The following is an 11,225-nucleotide window of genomic DNA, read 5'->3' on the forward strand; positions in this document are numbered from 1 at the left end:
ACACGCGTACACGGGGCGGCTTCGCCAACCTTTGAGAAAATAAATAAATAAATAAAAAATAAGCTTATACTTAAAAAAAAAAAAAAAAGAAGGGTTTTGGCGCCATATTAATGACGTACTTAAAATTTGCCATTTCTCCTGCGTCAAAAAGACGGCTCTTGCCCATCGCGGGGCGGGCGGGGGCCGCGGCGCGGAGCTGCTGCCTCCCTCCCGCACCCGCGCAACGAAGTTCCGCGGCCGCGGGGCGTGGGAACCGCGGGGGGGGGACGCGGAGGCTCCGCGCCGGCACCGCGGCCGCTCCGGAGGGGCGAGGAGCGGCGGGGCTGGGGATGCGCCGCAGCACAGGAGCCCCCCCGGGCCGTGCTGTGTGTGCATGTGCGCGTTCCCCCCAGAAAACTTGGCAGAGTTTCCGCGGAGAGGTGCGGAGCGGCGCGGCGGCTCCGCGCGGCGTGACCCTGCCGTGCGCGCCCCACACGAGCGCTGCGGGCTCTGGGTGGCTCAGGGCTGCCTGTTGCCAGCTGTTTTGCACAGGATTAAAAACAACGACAGCAGTGCTTTCGGGATAGAAACGGCTTCTTAAATTAAAATAATAATAATAATAATTGGATGTAGAGCATATATCTGCCCCAACTCCCAGGGGCCCTACAGAAGTTGGCTTGCACTGTTTTAAACCAATGCTGCAGAAGATTAAAATTCAAGTTAAAGACCCTCTTTCAGTGACAATCTGCCATCATCCCTTTCGATTCATTAAGCTGGTCAGCCCTTAAACTGTGATTTACCAATTATAAACCATTAGGAACCTGAGCTACAATAGCCAGATGCTCCCCAACTTACATCCCTGTTGTGGCTTGTTATAAATTACCAAACTTGAATGAATTAGGCTGTAACTTTCTGCCTTGGCAGTCTGTGTTGGATGTTTTCCAAAGGTTCCAAGTCCTTTGGCGCTTCCAAGGATGAAAGCAGAGTAGGGGAAGAGCATCACTTTGGTCATTCTTGAGCTTGCTGTTGTTCTTAGGACTAACACTGGAAATAAGGTCTTGAAATTTGGCACGAAGCAGCCTTTTATGGTCTTTTAGATAAATCCACCCAAATTAGTCGTGTTACTGGGTTTTGAAGAGCAGTTCACCACACAGCAATAAACATGCCCAATTCTGGCAGCTGAAATCTCTCAAAATGCTGCTCTTGGGGCACCTGCTGCTTCAGGTGCTCGGAGCCCTCTCAGCAGCCCCCCAGGGAGCAGGAAACACCAGCTACTGACTAAAAAGCATTTCTTGGATTACAAGAGCAATGGGATTCATGAGAACAGACCCTGACAGGACTTCACCTGCAGATCCCACCCCATCTACAGCACAGTCTGCTTTAAGGGATGTTGTGAAGGTCACTGTGTTACCTGGTTAGGACATGAGAGGTGTCCAAAGTGAGGCATTCCATACCAATTTCTGGAGATTTTCTTGTGCACACATTCTCTAATGCAGTTCTTAGTTACACTGTCACAATCTGATTTCTCTGTGACACCTGCGCAGCACGGATCTGCTCTGTAAGTCAAAAAGGAAACAAATTGTGGCCGTGTTCTCATCTTACCTGCATCACCAAAGACTGCCCAAGGAGTGATGCAAGGGCTGCAGGACACAGGCAGACTGTGACAAAAGGATAAAACTCTCCCAAAGAAGGAGATTCTTTACATGCCCTTGCCACAGGCTGTGTAACACTCCAAGTCATTAACCCAAACTTTTGGCTGCTGATGACCGTGTTGCCCACACTGTGGTGTGTGGCTGGAAGCCTTTAGCCTGAATTGCTGACATCCATCTTTGTGCAGCTGGAAGCAGTGGGTGCTGTGCTTGCATGTATGAAGTGCTGTATCATGTTAAATGCTCTGAAAACGCAGACGTTATGCTTTTCAGATGGAGTACCCTGAATTAGTCAAAACTGACCTTAATCCATCCATGTGTCACTCTGACCCATCTTCAGAATGAGTGTTTGGGGAGGATTAATGAAGGTGCTGAAGCACTGAGGCAGTCTAGTGGAAAGTGCTGTAGAAAAAGCCACGAGGAAATTAATAATTCTGTCTTTTGAGGAACCTGCAGGTCCCTGCTCTGCTCCTGTGCTGCATGCTACAGCCTTACCACCCTCTGGGCCATTTCTCCAGGATTTCTGGGGTACACCTCTAAAGAAGGTCACAGCAGGGCATGGCAGGTCCACAGCATGCCTGGTTGCACCCTCAGTAGATTTTTACCATCCATAACTTGAGCACCTTGCTCTGCTTTGAAAACTGCACGGAGAAATACTGGAGCTGCATTTTCTATTGCTGTGAAATCCAAAAGTGGTCAGACATGTGAATAATGCTCTGGATAATGTGCTCTGCCTGGGCTCATGTGCTGAACAATAGGCATTGCTGAGCCCCTCGCTGACCATCTCACTGCACACACAGCCATGCAGATGGAAAAGAGTGTCTGCACATGCAACTGAAGTCTTGTTCTGCTTCAGCAAAAGGGTGTAGATGAAGTTGCACCGACAAAGTTCAGACGTTTCTGCTTTTTGAGTACTCTCATTAAGAGATTTTTGGCTACCATATATGCACACTTAGACACAGTTTGTGTACAAATGTATAAATGTGGCACATGCAGCACCTGATGGATGATTCTCCAGAAAGGTCATGTGTATGTTACATACAACGCTCAGTTTACATAGTATGACATCTATGTAACACTTATGAAGAGCTCTGACAGGGTGTTGCAGGGTGTTGTCAGTTGGCATTTGCTAAGAGAGGAAATAAATCTAATAATAAAAACAACAAAAAAAAGCATTTTGGAAGAAACAATACTGCACAAATCCTTTAAAAGGACAGAATTGTCTGCACAACAAAGGCTTGGCTGATTGATGCTAAAATAAGCAGTTATGCAACAAGTAAGAAATACGATCTCCAGGGAAGAAACCAGCAACATTTCTCTTTCATCTTCATTCACCGGTGCTTATTTTCACAAACCTGAAAGGAAAAATATAGGCAGCCTTTCGATGATGAGCACAAAAGTAGAATTAACAGATGTTTTGAAGTGAAGGACAGTGTCTCTGTGAGTTTTCTGTGAGTTCTGCAGAGTTATCCCATCACTTACCCTGAGTCCCCCAGAATGCTGCAGAGCTGTCACCTCAGGGCTGCTTTCCCACCTTGGAGGAGCATCCTGCTGGACAGATGAGGTGTGAGTACCTGAATTTTAGGGGTGAATTGGCTCACCTTAGAAATACAAAATTGTTTAAGCAACTTCAGGAGAACAATCATATGAAATAGTTGCTCTTCAAGACTTTGATTGAAATACACCTCTCAGTAAGAGTTGAGACCAGTGAAAATCTCAGTGCAGACAGGAGAGAGGAGGAGGAAAGCCCAATTGCCACGTTGGCGTCAAATTTGATTGCCATAGTACAGGAGAACCAGGTGGATGGGACTGGTCCATGGGAGTACAAGTAGTCCCCAAAGAGAGCAAAAATCATATGTCATCTTGAAGATCTTTAGAACTATTCTGTTTTCTGACATTGGCTAGGGAAAAGGCCACGAGGGGAGCTCAGCTCCATTTCTGCTGTGACACCCACCCAGCCCCAGTGCTGAGTGTGGGGAGGACATCGTGGAGCAGGGAGATGCTCCAGGGACAGAGATCTCCTGGAGACCCCCCAGAAACACCACAGAGCTTGAAAACAGCACAGGAGACACACAGCTACTAATTCACTGCCTTTGATGCCCTCTTTTGAGGCCTCTGGTAGCCAGAAGTCATCAAAACACCTCATGGCTACTTTAATTCCTTTGGAGGACCAGGGCAGTGCACAGTCATTCCAGGAGGGCAACACAAAGATGATGAGAATCTTGCTGCATCCATATCACAGATGGGGTCATCCAATATCCCAGCTATAGTCAGGATATTTGGTTTTTATTAAAATCTGTGTTAATTTGGACAGTGGTAAGCAGATGCAGCAGAAGGAAAATGACAAGCTCTGTTCTAAATGACAATGATAATAATTCACATCTTTGGGAATGAACTATGACAGATAACAGAGAGATGGCTGCTATGGTCATTATATAAACTAATCCCTTCCTAAACTAACCCCTTTTCTTTCTCATTCATTCTGCATAATTCTTTTCCTCTCTGAAGCTAAGGAAATACACTATACTTACAGGAGAAAAAATTTGATTTGGCAGATCAGTGGATAGTGAGATTTTGTTTGCAGTCTCAATTACCTTCACTAGCTGGAAATTTGGTATGAAAACAAACTGTAAATTAAAAAAAAAAAAAAGTAGATGATATAGCATTACAAATGTCCATCCCTTGACAGATAGCTCAGTAATTCTCTGTGTTCTAGCAACAGCTGCTTTAATATCTTTCAAAGAAATGGCAGCCTCACAGTGTCTGAAGGGATTACCTTTAAGGAATGCATCCATAAGTGGCTTTGTGCAAAGATACTCATGCTCTTGTGGGGCTTGCACTGCATTTTTTCCTGCCAAATTTCAAGATTCCTTTCTTGTTGTTGCTGCTGTTGATTTTCCTGTTTTCTCTAAGTTTGCTGCTATTGCTGAGTGCATCTAATACACCTCACATTTCCTGCGTTCCCCAGAGTGGAGGAGCTGGGGCTTTTAGAGGGCTCTTGAAGGGAAAATGAGGACCATCAGTGGTCAGGTGAACAGCTTCAGTGCCCTTCCTGGCTCAGGAGAGCTGCTGTAGCTCCTCCTGCTTCTGAGGGGTCCTTGGGCATCTCAGCAGAGTCCCCTGCAAATCCCCTCCTGCCTCCCTTTTCTTTTGCTGGCTTCTTGCTGCCTTCTCACACTTTGCACACACGATGTGGCGAGGGGATAACACAACTCCTTGGACCACACAGGGCTTCATGTGAAGACATTTGACGGCTACAGGCAAAACTCTGTGGTTCTGGGTGATGGATGGTGAAAACAGAAGTAGATTTTAATAATTCACTTAGAAGGGATGTACAAGGAACGTCAAATTCAGCTGCCTCAGTAGCTCTGCTCTCCCTTGTGAAAGGCTGTCCCTCAAGCAGGACATGCCATTGCAAGCCCTTGTCCTGCCCAATCCCACCCCTCAACACAGGAAAGACCAGCTGAGGTGTAAATGCTGTCGTGCTCCACTCCCTGAGCAGGCCAGCAGAGCCTTCCTCCTCCTGCAGTGTCCTACTTGGGAGGGAGGTTCACAGTCCAGTGCCAGGGAGAGTCTTTGCACCTGCAGATCCCACCATGGAACATGCAATTACTCTCCCAATTCAGAAAAAAAAGGAGACATTAATGATCCCAGTCACAACTCAATGCACCATTTGAGTGAATGGTACATATGCTAAACAATACGTGCATCAGGACTGCATTAATCCACATTTCATATGGATTCCCTCTAGACATTCAGTTTATAACCAAGTTGGCTATTTCCCTGTATTTCTCTGGAGTTGGAGGGTGTGAAAAAGACATTTCCATTTCATTGACTAAGTTCCCAAGGGGAGAGTTTATGAAAGTGCAAGTGCATAATTTACTGCCTGACAGGATGAAGATGGTATCTGGTTTTAAAAAAACTAGTGCACCCTGAAAAACAAAATTGCTAGAACAGACATTTGTTTTCCTTAAGTACCATATTTTAGAAGCATTTAATTTAGCTTAGAAGCACCGTTAAAAATATATGCATTGTAAATTGCAGCTGTATAACAAGATATTTATCAGATAATGTCACTGAATAGTCTCCTGTTGCAATATAAATGCCATGGCATTTATAGAAAATAAATGTTGAAGTAGTGAGCTTTCTTTTCAAAGTGGAAAAGCATTATCTCATCCAAAAGTCATAAATAAAATTATGAAGCTTTGCTTACAGGGTTGGTTTTAACCATAGAGGGGCTGACATGGACACTCCATCAGTGCTGCCATGCAGCAAACCCAGCCTGGATGAGGGAAGTACACGGAATGGGAAACAACATCTCAGAAAGACCTGAGAGTAGCCAGAAGGACAAATCAGCTGCTAATGCATTTAAGGAGAAGAGATAAAGATGGAAAGTTGAGGATTTCTTGATCTACAACTGAACATGATATTTATAATGAGATTCCTGCAGCAGCACTCTCCTGGCTTCATGAATTTATCTTTCTGTGGTTCTGCTCCTTTAACCACTTTTTGAATGGTTCATATGCTGTATTGGTTGCTTCTTTCTCTCTCTCTTTTCTCTTCTGCATTTTTCTTTGGACAAACTGAATCCACTGATCCTCTTCCGTGATCATACTCGTAGGAAATTACTGGTTACCTGCCTTGCCATGCTCTCTTCTTCCTCACACACTTTGGTCTGCCCTGTAACAGCACACAGTCAGAACTGAGGCTGGATGTGCTGAGCCAAATCCCTCTTTCTGCTCACCAGGTCCGTCCATCCATCCATCCATCCATCCATCCATCCATCCATCCATCCATCCCATCTCCCAGTGAGAGGAGCAACACACACCTGCACTGCTCACTGTCAAAAGCATTTCATATGATGAATGATATATGTCTAAAATAACTTTTACATCCAAGAGTGGATGGATGGATGGATGGATGGATGGATGGATGGATGGATGGATGGATGGATGAATGGATGGATGGATGGATGGATGGGTGGATGGATGGGTGGATGGATGGGTGGATGGGTGGATGGATGGGTGGATGGGTGGGTGGGTGGATGGATGGATGGATGGATGGATGGATGGATGGGTGGATGGGTGGATGGATGGGTGGATGGATGGGTGGATGGATGGGTGGATGGATGGACAGCTGATCCACTGACACATCAGCCATGGAGGGGAAGCAGAACACATCAGCAGAACACACCGCACAACAGCACCCAGGGCCACGTTCAGGAGAAGATAAGTCAGTCTTGGTAGCTCCTTGGAGAGGGGGGTCTCATACTGAGCATTTCCCATCTGTGAACACTGAGGACATCTGGGCTATGCGCCATATTAATAAAATATCACAGCAAGAAGAGCATGGAGACTTGTTAAATCACCAATTCTGTCATCTCCTGGGACAGGATTACAGCTCTTCTGCAGAGGATGCTACTGATTTGAATTTACCTTTTCCCTTTGAAAGTAGCCACTCTTTGCTACCCCTTCCAGGCTACTGAGCAGCCCCACATCTGCCTGAGCTCCATAGATGAGCTTTGGTGAGCACCACAGATGACAGGCAACCATTGAAGCAACAATTCCCGCACGCCAGGACTTTAACACATTGTATATGCAATGCATCCCCCCTTTATAGTGCTTGTAATCTTCAAATCAATCCTACCTGGCAGTGGAAGTTTAACATTAATGACTTTCTTATTATGGATGGAAAAACCTTTCAGAGCTAATGAGCAGAAACAAGATCGCTTGGCTCCTGGCTGAGGAGGTGACTCCACGGTCAGCACCGACACTTGGAGCAGAGCTCCACAGTGCTTGCTTTAGCACAGCCCCAAGGGTTTGTCTGGCAGGTTACGCTGCCTCTGCCTTTGGAGCTGAGGCCTGAGGTCAGAAAATGCTTTAAGGCATTCAGCTCCTTAAAATAAAGATATCAGGAAAAAGTTGTTCCCCTGGGGGAAAGTTGAGAACAGGAACAGGCTCCCCAGGGAATGGTCACAGCACCAAGCCTGACAGAGCCGAGGAGCATTTGGACATTGTCCACATTCCTTTAGGACGACGCCTTCAGGCACATGGTGGGATTTCTGGGATTGTCCGTGCAGGGCCAGGAGTTGACTCCTTGATCTGTGTGGGTCCCTTCCAATGAGTGCTGTCAGCAGGGAGGAGGCAGCTGCCCATCACCTTCCCTTCAAGGTGAGACTGTGGTCCCAGGTGAAGCCTTGCTCTCTCCAGCCAGGGACAGCTGCTGAGGTGTGAAATGGGAGGGAGTTCAGTTTAATTTTATCTTGACAGCCAGGAGAAATCAGGACCCGACCAGTTTTACATTTAATTTCCAAGCTGGTCCCGCAGGGCAGGAGGAGCGGGTGAGGCAGCGAGGGTGAGCTCCTGCCCCAAGCGTGCCAGGCATCCCACATGCCCTGGGGTGGTGGCATCTGCCCTGGCATACCTCAGGGAGCAGCAGCCCGAGCCTGGCTGCTGGAGGAAAAATAAACAGCTCCAGTGAGTCACAAAGGCAGGCGGCATATGACGGGGACAGGTACTTATGCAAATAAACTGTTAACACCCAGCCAGACAGAGCTGATAAGCCTCCTAGGCCAGCTGGAGGCTTCTTCATCCTGCTGGGGGGAGGAGGAGGAAAAAACAGCTCTAGGACAACAATAGGAAGCTGAAAAGCAGGAGCGAGGCAGCTCTGGAAAGGTTGCACGGGGATGCCTGGTTTGGGTCCCAATCTGCTGCACCCTGCCATGCCAGCGTGTCCCTGGGCTGCTCTGCTTCCAGAAGCATCCTGCTGTGCCAGTGTGGGTTGGTGTGTGCCATGGTGTCCAGCACTGAGGTCTCCTGGGGGTGCTGGGCACAGTGACAGGAACACCCACATGCCCATGGCAGCAAGGTCCTGCATCCTGCAGCAGAGTTTGGGATGCAGCAAGGTCCTGCATCCTGCAGCAGAGTTTGGGATTCCTCAGGCTGTGGCACAGGGGCTTCATGGGGAGCTGCCTTCCCCTGTTTGGAATATCCCTGTAACTCTTCCCCCTGCCCTCTCAGCTGCCCAGTGCCCTCAGAAGCATGAATGAGGCAAATGATCCTTCTGTGACACTGCTGGGGATCCCCCAGAACCCCCATATCTGGCCTGGCTGGGCTGCTGATAATCAGATAGAGGGGTTTAAAATAATCAAGCCTAAGCAGCTGAAAACCAAACTGGAATAGGTAATGGGTCAGAAAACAAACCCTGCAGGGCACAGCTGGGGCTCTGCAGGGCACCACACACACACTCAGGGTGGGCTGGGAGCTGTGCAGCTTCCTCAGGATGCTGCCCAAAACCCAGAGTCTCCCAAGCCCTGCACTTTTCTGGCAGTGGGAAAGCTGTGCATAAGATCCCAAATGTTTCACAGGGAGTCCTGAGAGCCACCTTCTTCCCCCACTGCAGCCACCACCAAAAGCCTGAGGCAAAGAAAAAAGGATTTGGCTTCCCCAGAGCTCTGTTGGTCCCAGCCCCAGCAGTGCCAGCAGCTCAGAAGCTGCAGGACACCTCCCTGCTCCTGTGGCATCATCACCCACTCCTCATTCACTGGTCCCCATCTCAACACCTCCACCTGCCTTGCCTTGGGCAGGGCAGAGGGACAGGAGCACCAAGGAAAGGGGGAATTATTGAGTTTAGGGAATTTGTTTTGCCCGCTGCTCAGATTTCCAGCTCGTTTTAATGACGTAATGCTCCAGTGGTGAGAAGCCAAAGTTTGCCCTTCCTGTGGTATTCCCTTAGGAAAAGCACATTACTGCAATGTAAAACTGAAAATTGAAACAGCCTGGTGCTTCACCAGAGAAAATGCCTCTCCCTTTTCCCTATTCAGTGAGGCGGGGATGAATGTTGTGAGGTTTGAAAGAAAAACTGAAAAAGCCTTTAATTAATCCCTGGAGGCCAAACCCTGCCAGATATGGACAGGATTTCTCCTCTGCCTCCTTTTCGGAGCAAGAACACGGAGCTGCCTTCCTGCTGTGGCTCTTTCCGGGGGATTCTCAGGTCCCAGAGGAGGATCCACAGCATTTTACTGAGCTTTTTTATGGAGGGAATGGCTGCCAGGGAAGCCTCACTGCTGCCCCAGGACAGTGAGGAGACAGGGAGCCCCTGCTCAGACTTTTGGAAGCTTTTACCTGCTGGGAGGAAACTTTTCCAGTTCAAGGTCAGGTCTGTTTGTCTTCGCTCCTGACAGACGTAAACTGTTATGCAATATTCAGGAAGTCACTTTTATCAGACTCAATTCAATTTCTAAGATTAAGAGCATGGAAAAACAAATACTAGTGCTGGATGGAAAGTGCTGGCACTAACCAGTGCAGCACTGTTTGGACAGGGATTGCTAATAGGGTATCTCTTATTCCCACAAGTCGGTAGGAGCAGGTCACAAAATATGTGCTGCTTTTAATGGGGGGCTGATGAGGAGGAAAATTAACCCTTGCTTAGAGGGCAGAAACCATAGAAAATTTTTTTTTGGAGAGCAACTTCTGTGCTTGCTGTTGCAGCATCTGGGAGCATCCCAGGATGTAAATCCAGGGCTCAGCCCCTGGCAGAGGATTGCCTTGTTAACAATTCCTGTGCTGGACACCTTGCCCTCTGCCTGGCAGGACAGGTAAAAGCTTTGCTCACAAGGAACCTGACCTGCAAGGGAACAGACAAAATACAGAGCAGGTGCAATTTTCTCAGGGATCATCACTTGGCACAGCACTATGGCCCCATTCAGAAAATGCACTGGAGAAAAGAAATCTCAACTTGCAGAGGGAAATATGTCCTAAGCAAGACCCAAGCTGGTCCTGTGACCCAGAAGTCCTGAAGTCCTTAAAGAAAAGCACTAGGAACTGCAGTGGAGGAGGATGGATCATTTGATCCATGGAGATCCATGCCAGGGATCACACCAGCCTCAGCCCAGAAAACATCCCTGCTTTCATGACACTTTTTCCAACCAAGGCCCTTATAAAGTTTCAATAATAACCACTATGGATATTAGTTCAGTGCTTTCTGTTGGTACAGGAAAAAAAAATTGAAATTTAGCTTCCAGCACTGCAAATTCCCTTAATTCATTACCTTGTATATAGATATTATACCCAGAGAAAGTTAAAATATAGAAATAAGGAGCTCTGGATCTTGATAAAAGCTGAGGGAGAACCTGAGGTTTGAAAGAAAACCATTAGCAATAACAGATTTGCAAGTTCAGCTGTGGGAAGGACCACAAAATCCAAGCACATGCTATATATCTTCTTTTTATTGACTGCTTTGTGGGAAGCTGCATTTCTTGTTGCAGTTGGGAGCTACAGCTTGCACTCTGTGTTGATTTTGATTATAGAGTGGTGGTAATTAAACCTCTGGAGCATTAAGTTACCATTTTAACCAAATGCCTGCATTTTATCTTGATGGGAAATTGAGAGCGAGACTCAGATTTTCACAGTAAATAAAAACTGTTAGCTGTTTCATAGATAATCCTTTTCCTCAGCTTATGTATGAGAAAATCCTCCTGTACAGCTTCTTCCAGCCTTTTGCAAAGGCACACACTCCTTGAAGAACCTCAGCAGCAGGCCTGCCAGCTTGTAAAATAATAATTATAATCATAATGTGCCTCCTTAATGACACTTTTAA

The sequence above is a fragment of the Melozone crissalis genome, unplaced genomic scaffold (genome assembly GCF_028551555.1).
Source record: "Melozone crissalis strain CALT ecotype California unplaced genomic scaffold, PUWL_Pcris_2 ptg000061l_1, whole genome shotgun sequence".
In the NCBI taxonomy this organism is placed as follows: domain Eukaryota; kingdom Metazoa; phylum Chordata; class Aves; order Passeriformes; family Passerellidae; genus Melozone; species Melozone crissalis.